General features: G+C 37.4%; 2 non-coding genes across 2 annotated transcripts; one reads left to right on the top strand and one right to left on the bottom strand.

Moving 5' to 3' along the window:
• Positions 1–3,051: 3,051 nt before the first annotated feature.
• Positions 3,052–3,159, top strand: LOC112752182 (small nucleolar RNA R71). The gene has a single exon (XR_003176628.1). It is a non-coding gene; the product is annotated as a small nucleolar RNA R71 (small nucleolar RNA).
• A 13,828-nt stretch (positions 3,160–16,987) lies between these two features.
• LOC112752708 (small nucleolar RNA R71) lies at positions 16,988–17,095 on the bottom strand. The gene has a single exon (XR_003177131.1). It is a non-coding gene; the product is annotated as a small nucleolar RNA R71 (small nucleolar RNA).
• Positions 17,096–17,298: the final 203 nt, after the last annotated feature.

Here is a 17,298-nt window from a genome sequence, read left to right as displayed (position 1 = left end):
CTCCTTCCACACATATGTCCATGAGTACTTGGTCCAACCTTTGATCAAAGTTGACCCTTCTAGTGTAGGAGCGTGCATTTTCTTGCATCATTGGCAAGTTGAACGCCAACCTTACATTTTCCGGACTGAAATCTAAGTATTTCCTCCGAACCATTGTAAGCCAATTCTTTGGATTCGGGTTCCTACTTTGATCATGGTTCCTAGTGATCCATGCGTTTGCATAGAACTCTTGAACCATTAAGATCTCGACTTGTTGAATAGGATTAGAGAGAACTTCCCATCCTCTTCTTCTAATCTCTTGTTGGATCTCTGGATATTCGCTCTTTTAGAGTTTAAAAGGGACCTCAGGGATAATCTCTGGTCTTGATGGACCTTTGAGATGAATCTCTCCATCTCCCATGACTCAGAGGTGGAAGCAATTGCCTTCCCTTTCCTCTTTCTTGAGGTTTCTCTGGCCTTAGGTGCCGTTAATGGTTATGGAAAAACAAAAAGCAATACTTTTACCATACCAAACTTAATAGGTTTGCTCGTCCCTGAGCAAAAGAAGAAAGGAAGTAGTAGAAGAAGAAGAAAATGGAGGAGATGGAGGGAGAAGGTGTATTCGGCCAAGGGGGAGAAGTGGTAGTTGTAACGTGTGAAAATGGAGTAGTGTTGAGGGGTTTATATAGGGGTGGGGTGGAGGGTAGGTTTCAGCCATTAGGATTAGGTTTGAGAAGGAAAAGAATTTGAATTTTGGAGGTAGGTGGGGTTTATGGGGAAGAGTGGATGGATGTGAGTGGTTAAGGGTATTTAGGAAAGAGGTATGGAGGTGATTGGTGAAGGGTATTTGGGGAAGAGAGGTATGAAAAGGTGTGAAGAGGAGAGAAGAAGAGGTGGGGTAGGTGGGGATCCTGTGGGGTCCACAGATCCAGAGGGGTCAAAGACTTAACATCCCTGCTCCATTTAGGCGTGCAAACGCCCTTAGAATGCATGTTTGGCGTTAAACGCCAGCTTGCTGCTTGTTCCTGGCGTTTAACACCAATTCCATGCTCTGTTCTGGCGTTAAACGCCAGTCTGGTGCTTGTTTCTGGCGTTTAATGCCAGCTTGATGCTTCTTTCTGGCGTTAAACGCCAGTTTGATACTTCTTACTGGCGTTTAAATGCCAGTAAGCTCTTCCTCCAGGGTGAGCTATTTTTAATGCTGTTTTTTCATTCTGTTTTTGATTTTTCAGTAGTTTTTGTGACTTCACATGATCATCAACCTAAAGAAAACATAAAATAGCAATGGAAAATAAATAGATATAATTAAATAACATTGGGTTGCCTCCCAACAAGCGCTTCTTTAATGTCAATAGCTTGAGAGTGAGCTCTCATGGAGCCTCACAGATGTTCAGAGCATTGTTGGGACCTCCCAACACCAAACTTAGAGTTTGAATGTGGGGGTTCAATACCAAACTTAGAGTTTGGTTGTGGCCTCCCAACACCAAACTTAGAGTTTGACTGTGGGGGCTTTGGTTGACTCTGCAATGAGAGAAGCTTTCCATGCTTCCTCTCTATGGTTACAGAAGGAGAACCTTGAGTCTTAAATACAAGGTAGTCCTCATTTAGTTGAAGGACCAACTCTCCTCTGTCCACATCAATCACAGCTTTTGCTGTGGCTAGGAAGGGTCTTCCAAGGATGATGGATTCATCCTCATCCTTCCCAGTGTCTAGGATTATGAAATTAGTAGGGATGTAAAGGCCTTCAACCTTTACTAACAAGTCCTCTACTAATCCATAAGCCTGTTTTATTGATTTGTCTGCCATCTCTAGTGAGATTCTTGTAGCTTGTACCTCATAGATTCCCAGTTTCTCTATTACAGAGAGTGGCATGAGGTTTATCCCTGACCCAAGGTCACACAGAGCCTTCTCAAAGGTCATGGTGCCTATGGTACAAGGTATGAAGAACATTCCGGGATCTGATTTCTTCTGAGGCAATGTCTGCCTTATCAATGCACTTAGTTCATTGGTGAACAAGGGGGGTTCATCCTCCCAAGTATCATTACCAAATAAACTGGCATTCAACTTCATGATGGCTCCTAGATATTTAGCAACCTACTCGTCAATGGTGTCTTTATCCTCTTTAGAGGAAGAATAGTCATCAGAGCTCATGAATGGTAAAAGGAGGTTCAATAGAATCTCTATGGTCTCTAGATGAGCCTCAGATTCCTTGGGTTCCTCAAAGGGAAACTCTTTATTGGTCAGTGAACATCCCAGGAGGTCTTCCTCACTAGGATTCACGTCCTTCTCCTCCTCTCTGGGTTTGGCCACACCAAGTAAGGTTATGGCCTTGCAATCTCTTTTTAGATTCTCTTCTGTATTGCTTGGGAGAGTACTAGGAGGAGTTTCAGTGACTCTTTTACTCAACTGGCCCACTTGTGCCTCCAAATTTCTAATGGAGGACCTTATTTCATTCATGAAGTTTAGAGTGGCCTTAGATAGATCAGAGACTATATTTGCTAAGCTAGATGGATTCTGCTCAGAATTCTCTGTCTGTTGCTGAGAGGATGATGGAAAAGGCTTGCTATTGCTAAACCTGTTTCTTCCACCATTATTAAAGCCTTGTTGAGGCTTTTGTTGATCCTTCCATGAGAAATTTGGATGATTTCTCCATGAGGGATTATAGTTGTTTCTATAGGGTTCTCCCATGTAATTCACCTCTGCTATTGCAAGGTTCTCAGGATCATAAGCTTCTTCTTCAGAAGATGCTTCTTTAGTACTGTTGGATGCAGCTTGCAATCCATTCAGACTCTGAGAAATCATATTGACTTGCTGAGTTAATATTTTGTTCTGAGCCAATATGGCATTTAGAGTATCAATTTCAAGAACTCCCTTCCTCTGAGGCATCCCATTACTCACAGGATTCCTTTCAGAAGTGTACATGAACTGGTTATTTGCAACCATGTCAATGAGTTCCTGAGCTTCTGCAGGCATTTTCTTTAGGTGAATGGATCCACCTGCAGAATGGTCCAATGACATCTTTGATAATTCAGACAGACCATCATAGAATATATCCAGGATGGTCCATTCTGAAAGCATGTCAGAAGGATACTTTTTGGTCAGTTGCTTGTATCTCTCCCAAGCTTCATAGAGGGATTCACCTTCTTTCTGTTTGAAGGTTTAAACATCCACTCTAAGTTTGCTAAGCTTTTGAGGAGGAAAGAACTTGGCTAAGAAAGCTGTGACCAGCTTATCCCAAGAGTTCAGGCTATCTTTAGGTTGAGAGTCCAACCATATTCTAGCTCTGTCTCTTATAGCAAACGGGAAAAGCATAAGCCTGTAGACCTCGGGATCAACCCCATTGGTCTTAACAGTATCACAAATCTGCAAGAATTCAGTTAAGAACTGAAAAGGATCTTCTGATGGAAGTCCATGAAACTTGCAATTCTGTTGCATCAGAGAAACTAATTGAGGTTTTAGCTCAAAATTGTTTGCTCCAATGGCAGGGATTGAGATGCTTCTTCCATGTAAGTTGGAATTTGGTGCAGTGAAGTCACCAAGCATCGTCCTTGCATTGTTGTTGGGTTAGGCCATGTCTCCTTCTTTTTCGAAAATTTCTGTCAGATTTTCTCCAAAGAGTTGTACTTTAGCTTCCCTTAGCTTCCTCTTCAGAGTCCTTTCAGGTTCAGGATCAGCTTCAACAAGAATGTTCTTATCCTTGTTCCTACTCATATGAAAAAGAAGAGAACAGAAAATAAAATATGGAATTCTCTATGTCACAGTATAGAGATTCCTTATATGAGTATAAGAAGAGAAGAATAGAAGAAGGAAAAGATAAGAATTCGAACATAGAGGAGAAGAGTGGATTCGAATTTTTGAGTGAAAGAGGGGTGTTAGTAGAAAAATAAATAGAAAGAGATGAGAGGAGAAAGAATTCGAAAATTAAAAATAAAATGAAATAAAATTATTTTTTGTTTTTATTTTGACTATTAATTAGAATTCGAAATTTAAGAAGGAAAATAAAATTAAATTAAAATTTAAAACAATTAGTTAATGAAAAGAAATTTTTTTGAAAAAGAGATTAGTGATTTTCGAAAATAAGAGAGAGAAAAGTAGTTAGTGGTTTTGAAAAAGATATGATTGAAATAGTAAACTTTTAAAATCAAACAAAAAGTTAAGTGGTTAATTGAAAAAGATTTGAAAATCAAATTTGAAAGGGTGAGAAGTTAGAAAAGATTTTGAAATTAATTTCAAAAAATATATGATTGAAATTTAATTTGAAAAAGATTTAAAAAGGAAATTAAACAAATTTGATTTTTGAAAATTAAAGTTGATTACTTGACTAACAAGAAACTAAAAGATAGGATTTTAAAATTTAAAGAATGAACCTTTCTTAATTGGCAAGTAACAACTTGAGATTTTTGAATAAAAATATTAAAAGTTAGCAATAAATTCGAAACTATGAAATGGAAATACGAAAAAAATTTTGAAAATAAATTTTGAAAATTTCGAAATTATGAAAGAAAAAATGAAAAAGATTTGATTTTTGAAAAAGATTTAAATAAGATAGAATTTTTAAATTGAAAATTTGATTTCACTCATAAGAAATAATTAAATTTAAAAACTTTTTGACTAAATCAAACCAAATTTTCGAAAATTTATGAGAGAATAAGGGAAAGATATTTTTTTTTTGAAATTTTAATGAAGAAAGAGAAAAACATAAAAATGATGCAAAATATGAGAATTTAAGATCAAAACATATGATGCATGCAAGAACACCTTGAATGTCAAGATGAACACCAAGAACTTATTTTTGAAAATTTTTAAGAAAAGACACACATGCAAGACACCAAACTTAGAAATTTTCAATGTTTAGACACTAACAAATTGAGAATGCATATGAAAAACAAGAAAAGACACAAAATAAGAAAATGCAAAGATCAAACAAGGAAATTCATCAAGAACAACTTGAAGATCATGAAGAACATTATGCATGAGTTTTCGAAAATTTTAATGAAATTAAAAAGATGCAATTAACACCAAACTTAAAAATTGACACAAGACTCAAACAAGAAACACAAAAATATTTTTGCTTTTTATGATTTTGTAAATTTTTTTTTTCGAAAGTTAATTGGAAAAGAAAAATACGGATTTCAAAATTTTTAATGAAAATTCCAGGAATCATGCAATGTTAGTCTAAAGCTCCAGTCCAGGAATTAGACATGGCTTACTAGCCAGCCAAGCTTTCAATGAAAGCTCCGGTCCAAAACACTAGACATGGCCAATGGCCAGCTAAGCTTCAGCAGAACATTACATACAACAGCTAAATTGCTGAGAAAGACAAAGAAGCTCTTCTCTAAGGATAAGTGAAACCTAGGTCCAAAGGATTAGACATGGCTTTACAGCCAGCCGGACTTCAACAGATCATCATGAAACTCTAGAAATCATTCTTAAAAATTCTGAAGAACATAGAATAATTTAATAAAAAATATTTTTCGGAAATAAGAATAATAAAAACAAAAAGCTTAAAATTAAAATAAAATTACCTAATCTGAGCAACAAGCTGAACCGTCAGTTGTCCAAACTCGAACAATCCCCGGGCAACAGTACCAAAAACTTGGTGCACGAAATCGTGATCGTTCATTCCTTGGTAATGGCGCCAAAAACTTAATACGCACGTTCATAATCTTAGTTCTTTATCACAACTTCGCACAACTAACCAACAAGTGCACTGGGTCGTCCAAGTAATAAACCTTACGTGAGTAAGGGTCGATCCCACGGAGATTGTCGGTTTGAAGCAAGCTATGGTCACCTTGTAAATCTCAGTCAGGCGGATTCAATTGGTTATGGAGATTTGATAATTAAAATATAATTAAAATATAAAATGGGATAGAAATACTTATGTAATTCATTGGTGAGAATTTCAGATAAGTGTACGGAGATGCTTTTATTCCTTCTGAACCTCGGCTTTCCTACTGCTTTCATCCAATCATTCATACTCCTTTCCATGGCAAGCTGTATATTGGGCATCACCGTTGTCAATGGCTACATCCTATCGTCTCAGTGAAAATGGTCCAAATGCGCTGTCACCGCACGACTAATCATCTGTCGGTTCTCGATCATGCTAGAATAGGATCCAGTAATCCTTTTGCCTCTATCACTACGCCTAGCAATTGCAATTTTAAAGCTCGTCACAGCCATCCCTTCCCAGATCCTACTCAGAATACCACGGACAAGGTTTAGACTTTCCAGATCTCAAGAATGGCTGCCAATAATTCTAGCCTATACCACGAAGACTCTGATCGTAGATCAGGAGGCTAAGAGACATGCATTCAAGCTTGTTTTCATGTAGAACGGGAGTGTTTGTCAGGCAGCGTTCAAAAGTGAGAATGGTGATGAGCGTCACATAATCATCACATTCATCATGTTCTTGTGCGCGAATGAATATCTTAGAGAAGAAATTGGCTTGAGTTGAATAGAAAAACAATAGTACTTTGCATTAATTCATGAGGAACAGCAGAGCTCCACACCTTAATCTATGGTGTGTAGAAACTCCACCGTTGAAAATACATAAGAACAAGGTCCAGGCATGGCCGAATGGCCAGCCCCCTAAACGTGATATCAGAACATAAAATTAGTCAAAGACTAACCAGAGATGTAAATACAATAGTAAAAAGTCCTATTTATACTAAACTAGTTACTAGGGTTTACAGAAATGAGTAAATGATGCAGAAATCTACTTCCGGGCCCACTTGGTGTGTGCTTGGGCTGAGCGCTGAAGCTTTCACATGTAGAGGTCTTCCTTGGAGTTGAACGCCAGTTTGTAACTTGTTTCTGGCGTTTAACTCTGCTTTGCAACTTGTTTCTGGCGTTTAACGCCAGAATAGGGCAGAAAGCTGGCGTTAAACGCCAGTTTGCGTCATCTAAACTTGGGCAAAGTATAGACTATTATATATTGCTAGAAAGCCCTGGATGTTTACCTTTCAACGCAATTGAGAGCGCGCCATTTGGGTTTCTGTAGCTCCAGAAAATCCACTTTGAGTGCAGGGAGGTCAGAATCCAACAGCATCTGTAGTCCTTCTTCAGCCTCTGAATCAGATTTTTGCTCAAGTCTCTCAATTTCAGCCAGAAATTACCTGAAATCACAAAAAATACATAAACTCATAGTAAAGTCCAGAAATGTGATTTTTATTTAAAAACTAATAAAAATATATTAAAAACTAAGTAAATCATACTAAAAACTATATAAAAACAATGCCAAAAAGTGTATAAATTATCCGTTCATCAGCATGCATCTAGAAGGTTCTTAAAATGCTCCCAGTATTCATAGAGAGTCTCTGAGTCTCCTTGAACAATGCAGGAGATCTCTTTCCTCAGTCTATCTGTGACTTCAGCTGGAAAGTATTTTTCCAAAAATTCTCTCCTGAGTGTATCCCAGTTGGTAATAGTCACTTCAGGTTGGGAGTAGTACCACTCCCTTGCCTTTCCCTCAAGAGAAAATGGGAAGGCAGTTAACAGAATAGAAGTTTCATCTGCACCATTATGCCTAACAGTAGAACAGGCTATCTGGAAATCCCTAAGGTGCTTAATAGCCTCTTGAGCAGGTAAGCCATGAAACTTGGGCATCAAGTTGATTAGTGCAGTCTTCAATTAAAAATCTGCAGCCAGATTTGGATTATGCACTTGATAAGGTTGCAGTGTAAAATCTGCGGCTCCAGCTTCCTGGAGAGTAATTCTCCTAGGTTCTGCCATGTTACCTGCATGTGAATCAACTGGATCAGTAGTAAAGGAGCTTGTCTCGCTCTCAGATGGCGGTTCAGATTCGCCCTCAGATAAGACTGGTGAATCGATAACAATCACTTCACCACCCTCAGAGGCTAACCGACATCGAGCTCGCCTAATACATGAAAGAGTTCTTTCAATTTCAGGATCAAAAGCGGCTAAGCTCAGATCAGGCAGTGAACGCTTCATTCAATGAGAAAGACATATAGCTCAAGGTAACAGAAATAAAAATAAAATATGCAAATAAAATAAAATATGTACACTAATTAATAATCTAGCACACTATTGTAACTCCCCGACAACGGCGCCAAAAATTGATGGTGGCAGAAATTGACCAGTTAAGAAATTAATAAACGAGATGCGTTGCAAGTACAGTTCTCAACCAGCTAAGATCCGTCTTCTCAATTTAAAAAGGGTTGTCACAAATTTTAGAATTAAAAATACCGGGAGTATGAGTCTTAGGTTGTCTCCCAACGAGTTGCAAGAAAGCGTGCTATTTTATTAACTAGAAGTTTTCCAGAAAAGTTGAGTTTTGATAATGAGTAAGAATAATTGTAAAATAAAGCAATAAAAATAAACTAAGAACAATTATTGATATTCTAAATAAAAAGCCTTGACTGGGGGAATGATTAATTGGAAGTTCTATCCTTGTTGAAATCTTCTCAAGTGTAGTGTAAAGAGGTTGTTGTTTTCACTTAGTTAACCCTTACTAAATAAAGGAAAGTCAAGTGATTGAGCTAACTCTTACCCGCAAATCCTAGTACTCTCCCTTGGGAAGGTCTAGCGTTAGTAGGTACAGGATTAGCCAACAACGTCCAATTTAACTAAGCACTTGAGCACTCTAACTCAAGTGTCTCCTCTTAATCAACCCCCATGTCAAGTAGAAAATCTACTCCATTGACATGGAATTAATACTCATAAAAATATAAGAAGATATAATTAAATGAAATACAACAGAGATTTAAAATTAATAAAAAAATAAAAGTAACTCTATATAGTAATAAATTCAAAATGCAACATACTTAATTGAATAGGGTCAACGATCAACATGAAAAGAGTAAAGGAATAAGGAAACAAACTAAAGTAGTGTCTTCAACGGAGGTAATGACTCTTCAGCATCCAAAATCCAAAGCAAAAGCATAAACTATCAATGTAAAAACTAATCTAGATTCAGATCAAAAACTAAAAGTAATCCTAATATTAATGTATCTGAATGTGTGTGGATGCGTGTTGAGTCTCTGCATGTTCCCTAGCTTTAGTCTGTGTTTCTGGGCTGACAACTGGGTTAAAACGCGGCCCGAAATTGTCTCCAGCGTATTTTGCAATTTCTGCAAATTGCGTAGGTCACGCGTACGCGTCGTCCACGCGATCACGTCATTCAGCGATTTTCCTTGTCATTCGTTCGCATCGTCCACGCGTTCGCGTCATTTGTGCAGACTCCACTCCACGCGTTTGCGTTAGGCACGCGTTCGCGTCACTGCGATTTCTTCATTTTGCGCGCTTGACGTGTGGAAAACGATCCAACACAAAACTCACCGGCAAGTGTACCGGGTCGCATCAAGTAATAATAACTCACGTGAGTGAGGTCAATCCCACAGGGATTGAAGGATTGAGTAATTTTAGTTTAGTGGTTGATTTAGTCAAGCGAACAAGAGTTGATTTGAGTGGTTTGTAACTGACAGAAGCTAAATTGCTTGAATTGTAAAGGGAAAGGGAAGAATTGCAGTAAATTAAAGAGCAAAGGAAGTAAAGAAGCTGAATCTTAAAGTGCAAGTAATATAAATTGCAGAAACTTAGATTGCAAGAAATGTAAATGACTGAAGCTTAAAGTGCAAGAAATGTAAATTGCTTGAATTATAAAAGGATTTGGGAGTTGAGATTGCAGAAATTAAACAAGAGAAATTAAAATGACATTAAACAAATAAGTGGAATATGAAATAAAATTGCAACAGATCTAAACAGAAGAGAACAATTGCTTGAAAATCCAAACAGATAGCAAAATGTGGCTCAATTGCAATGGTTCAAGAGAAGTCAAAGATCTCAGGGTTAGAAGAGACTAGAGAACAAGTCTAGATCTCAATCCTTCCTTGATCCAACCAAGAATAATTGCAAGAGAAGTGGAAAAGTAAATTGCAGGAGAAGTAGAGAAGAAAATAATAAATAGAATTCAAATCCAAAAGCACAATTTCTTGAATTATGCAAACAATTAAACAGAGAGGGATCCCAAGGAGAGATTGAAACAGAATTTCTTCAATTCTCCACCCAAGATCCAAAACAAAGAGTAAAAAATGTAGAAGCAAGAACAAGGAAGAAGAGAGATCAATTCTCCTTCCTAATTCCCCAAATAGAACTCAGAGATCCAAAGTTAAAGAAAAACTCTAAAAATTACAAGTGAAAATACTCAAAGAAGAAAAAGGTCCTTTCTAAATCAAAATAAAACCTATTTATACACTTCCTAATTTGGATCTAAGAATTTGGGTGGGCTCTAAAATTTGGTGAAGAAATGAATTAATTTGAATTTTTGATGAATTTTTGGCCCATGGTGCACCTCCCAGGAGAAAGCTCGGCTCTTGGCAAGAGCTTTGGCCAAGAGCTTTGGTTCCCTTCCTTGCCAAAGTGTGCACACATTCCCTCCTTGTGACAAGAGAATAAAGCTATTTACAAGAGCTTTGAGCTCTTGGCAAGAGCTTTGGCTGTCCTTGAGGTCCCTGGTTCAAGCCTTGGGTGAAGCACTTACTGGCTATTTTCCTTTGCAACCAAGTAGCGCCTAGTGTCTCCCTTCCTTGAGGTGCTCGGTTCGATCCTTGGGGAGTGCAAGAGCTGCCCATTTTTCATGGCACAAGAGTAGCGCCCAAAGTCTTGCTTCCTTGAGGGACTTGGTTCGAACCCCATGGAGTGAAAACAAGCCAATTTTGGCTTGTTTTCCTTGTGAGGTAGCGCTACCCCCCTTCCCCCTTGGTCTTGGGTTCAAGCCTTGGTGAGTGCATTGTTGAGCTCTTTTTCTCTTGATTTTTCCTTGAAGAAGCCCAAAAAATCTCTTGGAGAAAGCTCTTGGCAAGAGCTTTGTCTTGGATTTGCCTTGCTTCCTCCTTCCTTGTGCGCTTGGTTAAGCTCTTGGCAAGAGCTCTAGGCTCTTGGCAAGAGCTCTAGGCTCTTGGTAAGAGCTTGGCCTTTGATTTGTTGAAGTAAAGCTCTCCACAAGAGCTCTAAGCTCTTGGCAAGAGCTTTGTGCTCTTGCTCCTTGTTTTGAGCCACGCTTTTCTTCCTTTGGGCCACACTTCTCTCCCTTTGGCCACGCTTTTCTTATTTTTTTTCTTTTCTTCACCTACAATTAATCAAAACAACCAATCAAAGTATCACAAAATTCACAAAGCTTAAAATTCATTTAAAACCAATTAATTTTAGCTTAAACCTCATGATTTTGTGTCAATTAAAGGGTGGTTGATTGATTCAAAGAAACCATGCAATTCCACTCCAAATTGCTAACTTACAATGCAAGAAAGTGCATAAAAACTAATGAAACAAGTGAAAAATGTTTGAAAAACTAGTATAAGATGACTTGTCATCACAACACCAAACTTAAACCTTGCTTGTCCCCAAGCAAGCATCAAACATAAGAGTAAATGAAATGAACCAGAGAAGTGTGCATATCCTTATTAGGCATAGAGTTAAACTTGGTTCATGGGATTTTTATGTAGACAATGATGGCTCATTTATTGCTTGCTGTTACATAAGAGGTGCTTCCTCAAAGGATCACTAAGTTTGCTGCTATAAGGCTCTACTTTTGCTTGTTACCTTGCTAATTTTTCCTTCTTTGTTTTGCTCAAAGAGCTTATTGTTCTTTGAAGGCTTGGTGGCAAATGTTGCAGCAGCCTTTGGCTTAACTTTGCTCAACATTCCTTCACCACAGACACATGGCTCACCCTTTTCTTCCTAGGATCATTGATGCCCAGCATCTCTTTGGATAACTAAGTGTTTTGTAGCTAGGTTGCTCTTTATTGTGGACTTTCAGTTGGCAATCCCAAATCAGTTGATCTAAGTGGCCAAGTTTTGAAATACTCCTTAGAACTTACTTGTCCAAGCATATCCTAGCACAAAAACACCACAGGCATGTGTCCTAGGGTCCGAGCTATTGGTGCCTAGCCTTATTATTTGTTTTCTTTGCCACTCTTGGCTTTTTCTCTTTCTTTTTTTTTTCTGTTTTATTCCATTCTCAAGGGATTTTTAATGATACAAGCATTTATAACAACAAACTAGTTCCTTCTTCAGATAACATATCATTATGCAGCATTTATTTTATGAGCCATGCATTAAATCAACAAATACCACCACTAACTTTCATTCTAACTTATGCAACATTGGATATTTACTTCCTAATTCAAACATCTTTCTTTTATTCAAACAGCAAGGGGAACAAAACAAAATACTCAAGCTAATGAAGGATGACAATTATTATGCAGATAGCTTATTCTAGCAAAAATTATGCAGATAGCTTTCTTTAGCATGTACTTCCACTTGCAACTAAATGAACATTCTAGATAGACATAAAGGAATCCCTGAATTAAAACATTTCATAACAATAAGGATCAAGTGTAAATACAACCTGTTGGGTTGCAGCTTTTCATTCTTCCTTCTGTTATGCCCATTCTGAGTCATAATGCAAATGTTCTTTAATTTGTTGGCTATTTTCCTGCATACTCCTCAAACGTTGCTTGCTTTTTAGGCCCTTTAGGTATCCGGTTAATATGCAAAGCTTATTTGTGGGCTTTTGAACTTACTTTGGTGTGTGAACACCAAACTTAGTTCCTTGCCAATATTTCTCATGCAGCAAATTAACCATATGTGAAATCCTTTTTCCTTGCTAAAGGTAATAAAGCTAAAAACTATGAAACAGCAAATAGTTAATTAGTTTATCTAAATGTTTGAAGCTAGCATTATGCAGAAAGTGAGAGTGTGTTTTATGATGAAGTTTTTGGTGGAATACCAAACTTAGAATCCTTCATTCTCCCTTATATTGTTTTGGTGTGCAATACCAAACTTAGCTTCTTGCAATGTAGATAAAACTAATTGACCTTTTTATTAAAATAGCTTATGAAAAGAACACTACCTCAGGTTGAGTTGCCTCCCAACAAGCGCTTCTTTATTGTCATTAGCTTGACATTGGACCCCTCTTTTATGGTGGTTGATGACTGTAGTGTCTCAGCTTATCCCCCCTGACTGTGAGCTTCTTCTTTGTTCCTTGATGTTCAATTTTGGCATGCTCTAGTGAGAGTATTTTGCTGACAGTATAGTAGTCATCAGCTTATTGGCTTGCCCCCAGTTGTTGATAGATCAATTGTACTTCATCACCCTTAGAAAGCCCCTCTGTTGGAATCTTTTTGTTCTTCCAACCCTTTTTAGTTTTGTTCTTGTTTTTCTTCCCTCTTTTTGTTGATCCTTTCTCCTTGCAAGTGGGCTTCACTTTGGGACTTTTCTTCTTAGTGGCTAATGAGCGGATAATTTATACACTTTTTGGCATTGTTTTTAGTATGTTTTTAGTATATTTTAATTAGTTTTTATTATATTTTTATTAGTTTTTAAATAAAAATCACTCTTCTGGACTTTACTACGAGTTTGTGTATTTTTTTGTGATTTCAGGTATTTTCTGGCTGAAATTGAGGGACCTGAGCAAAAATCTGATTCAGAGGCTGAAAAAGGACTGCAGATGCTGTTGGATTCTGACCTCCCTGCACTCAAAGTGGATTTTCTGGAGCTAATAAAGCCCAATTGGCGCGCTCTCAATTGTGTTTAAAAGTAGACATCCTGGGCTTTCCAGCAATATATAATAGTCCATACTTTGCTCGAGATTTGATGGCCCAAACAGGCGTTCCAAGTCAGCTCAAGAATTCTGGCGTTTAACTCCAAAACTGGCACAAAAGCTGGAGTTAAACGCCCAAACTGGCACAAAAGTTGGCGTTTAACTCCAAGAAAAGTCTCTACACATGGATGCTTCAATGCTCAGCCCAAGCACACACCAAGTGGGCCCGGAAGAAGATTTCTGCATTAATTACTCATTTCTGTAACCCTAGGCTACTAGTTTTCTATAAATAGGACCTTTTGCTATTGTATTTTCATCTTTGATAAGTCTTATGCTATCTTAGACATGTTTGGAGGCTGGCCTCAGGGCCATGCCTAGACCTTGTTCTTATGTATTCTCAACGGTGGAGTTTCTACACACCATAGATTAAGGTGTGGAGCTCTACTATTCTTCATGAATTAATACAAGTACTATTGTTTTTCTATTCAACTCAAGTCTATTTCTTCTCTAAGATATTCATTCGTTCTTCAACCTGATGAATGTGATGATCCGTGACACTCATCATCATTCTCACCTATGAACATGTGCCTGACAACCACCTCTGTTCTACTAGCAATGGCTTGAATGCGTATCTCTTGGGTTTTTAATCTAAGATTGGAACCTTCGTGGTATAGGCTAGAATTATTGGCGGCCATTCCTGAGATCCGGAACGTCTAAACCTTGTCTGTGGTATTCTGAGTAGGATCTGGGAAGGGATGACTGTGACGAGCTCCAAACTCGCGATTGTGGGGCGTGTGACAGACGCAAAAGGATCAATGGATCCTATTCCGACATGATCGAGAACCGACAGCTGATTAGCCGATGTTGTGACAGAGCATCAGGACCATTTTCACTGAGAGGACGGGATGTAGCCATTGACAACAGTGATGCCCAACATAAATCTTGCCATGGAAGGAGTATGAATGATTCGAAGAAGGCAATAGGAAAGCAGAGGTTCAAGGGGAACAAAGCATCTTCATACGCTTATCTGAAATCCACCAATGAATTACATAAGTATCTCTATCTTTATTTTATGTTTATTTTCATAACCTTAAACTCCATAACCATTTGAATCCGCCTGACTGAGATTTACAAGATGACCATAGCTTGCTTCAAGCCGACAATCTCCGTGGGATCGACCCTTACTCACGTAAGGTTTATTACTTGGACGACCCAGTGCACTTGCTGGTTAGTTGTGCGGAATTGTGACAAAGTGTGATTCACGTTTAAGAGCTCCAAGTCCTTTGGCGCCATTGTTGATGATCACAATTTCGCATACCAAGTTTTTAGCACCGTTTCTGGGGATTGTTCGAGTTTGGACAACTGACGGTTCATCTTGTTGCTTAGATTAGGTATCTTTTCTTCAGAATTTTAAGAATGAATTCTAGAGTTTCAAGGTGATGTTCCCACCATCACAAAAGATAATTGATTCTCATCAATTTAGCTATTGAATGTAATGTCCTGCTGAAGCTTGGCCAAACATGTCTAATCCTTTTTAGACTGAAGCTTTAGACTAACATTGCATGATTCTTGGAATTCTTATTAAAAGTTTTGATTCTCTTTATTTTCTTTTCTATATAATTTTCGAAAAAAAATACAAAAATATTTTAAAATCATGAAACCAAAAATATTTTATGTTTCTTGTTTGAGTGTATTATCTAATTTTAAGTTTGGTGTCAATTGCATGTCTTTATCCTTCTAATTTTTGAAAATTTATACATATTGTTCTTCATTGATCTTCAAGTTGTTCTTGATGATTTCATTGCTCTGATCTTCAAATTCTCTTGTTTTGTATGTTTTGTTGTTTCTTACATACATTTTTACATTGTTATAGTCCTTAGTATACAAACTTTTAAGTTTGGTGTCTTACATGCATTGTTTATTTGATCTTAGTTGCATTTTTATTGATTCCCATCATCAAAAATTCAAAAATATTTTTTAAAACTATGTCTTTTCAAGTCAATAATACAGAGAATTGAAGATTCAGAACATTCAGCAGAGGAATCAAACAGAAAAAGCTGGGCATTGAAAACGCCCAGTGAAGAAGGAAAACTGGCTTTTAAACGCCAGCCAGGGTACCTGGCTGGGTGTTTAACGCCCAAAAAGGTAGAGATTTGGGCGTTAAACGCCAGCCAGAATGGGTACCATTCTGGGCGTTTAACGCCAGAAGGACACAAAAGGGAAGATTTTGTTTTTAATTCAAATTTTTTTCAAATCTTCATAATTTTTCAAAATCAAATCTTTTTCAAATTACATATTTTCAATCATATCTCTTCAAAATCAATTTCTTTCCATTTTTTTTTAATTTTTGAAAATCATTGTTATAATTAAAGATTTACTTCAAAATTTTCAAGTTGTTACTTGCCTATTAAGAAAGGATCAAATTTTAAATTTTAAGAATCATATCTTTTAATTTCTTGTTAGTCAAGTAATCAACTTTGATTTTAAAACTTTCTCTTTTTAAATTGATCTTCAATCATATATTCTCAATCATTCTCAATCACATCTTTTTCAAAATTAACTCTCAATCATATCTTTTTTATTTCTAATTTCAAAATCTTTTTCAAAAATCACTTAATTTCTTTCCCAATTTTAGTTTTCGAAAATCATCAATCAATTTTTCAAAATTTCTTTTAATTATTTCAAAATCTTTTACTTTACTTTCGAAAATTCTTCCCCTCTTCTCACATCCTTCAATTTAAAGGACTAACACTCTTCCTCAAAGTGCAATTCAAACTCCCTCCTTCTTTATATGTTCGAATTCTCTTCTATCTACCTCCTCCTTCTATTCTTCTTTTCCTCTGACACCTCAAGGAATCTCTATACTGTGACACAGAGGATTCCCTACTTTCTTGTTCTCTTCTCTTTTATATGAGCAGGAACAAAGATAAAGGCACACTTGTTCAAGCTGATCCTGAACCTGAAAGGACCTTGAAGAAAAAGCTAAGAGAAGCTAAAGAACAATTCTCTTTAGAGGGCCTAACAGAGCTTTTCAAGGAAGAAGAAACCATGGCAGCCGAAAACAACAATGCCAACAATGCAAGGAAGGTGATTGGTGACTTTACTGCACCTACTCCCGACTTCTATGGGAAAAGCATCTCAATCCCTGCCATTGGAGCAAACAACTTTGAGCTTAAGCCTCAATTAGTTTCTCTAATGCAACAGAATTGCAAGTTTCATGGACTTCCATTGGAAGATCCTCATCAGTTCTTAGCTGAATTCTTGCAAATCTGTGACACTGTCAAGACCAATGGGGTTGACCCTGAAGTCTACTGACTTATGCTTTTGCCTTTTGCTGTAAGAGACAGAGCTAGAACATGGTTGGATTCACAACCTAAGAAAAGCCTGAACTCTTGGGAAAAGCTAGTCAATGCCTTCTTGGCAAAGTTCTTTCCACCTCAAAAATTGAGCAAGCTTAGAGTGGAAGTCCAAACCTTCAGATAGAAGGAAGGTGAATCCCTCTATGAAGCTTGGGAAAGATACAAGAAATTAATCAGAAGATGTCCTTCTGACATGCTTTCTGAATGGAGCATTATAGGAATTTTCTATGATGGTCTGTCTGAACTATCCAAGATGTCATTGGATAGCTCTGCTGGAGGATCTCTTCATCTGAAGAAGACGCCTGCAGAAGCTCAGGAACTCATTGAAATGATTGCAAATAACCAATTCATGTACACTTCTGAAAGGAATCCGGTGAATAATGGGACAAAGCAGAAGAAATG

Source organism: Arachis hypogaea, chromosome 15 (assembly GCF_003086295.3).
Source record: "Arachis hypogaea cultivar Tifrunner chromosome 15, arahy.Tifrunner.gnm2.J5K5, whole genome shotgun sequence".
Classification (NCBI taxonomy): Eukaryota; Viridiplantae; Streptophyta; class Magnoliopsida; order Fabales; family Fabaceae; genus Arachis; species Arachis hypogaea.
The sequence above is the reverse complement of the archived record's forward strand: the minus strand, read 5'-3'. Positions and strand labels throughout refer to the sequence as shown.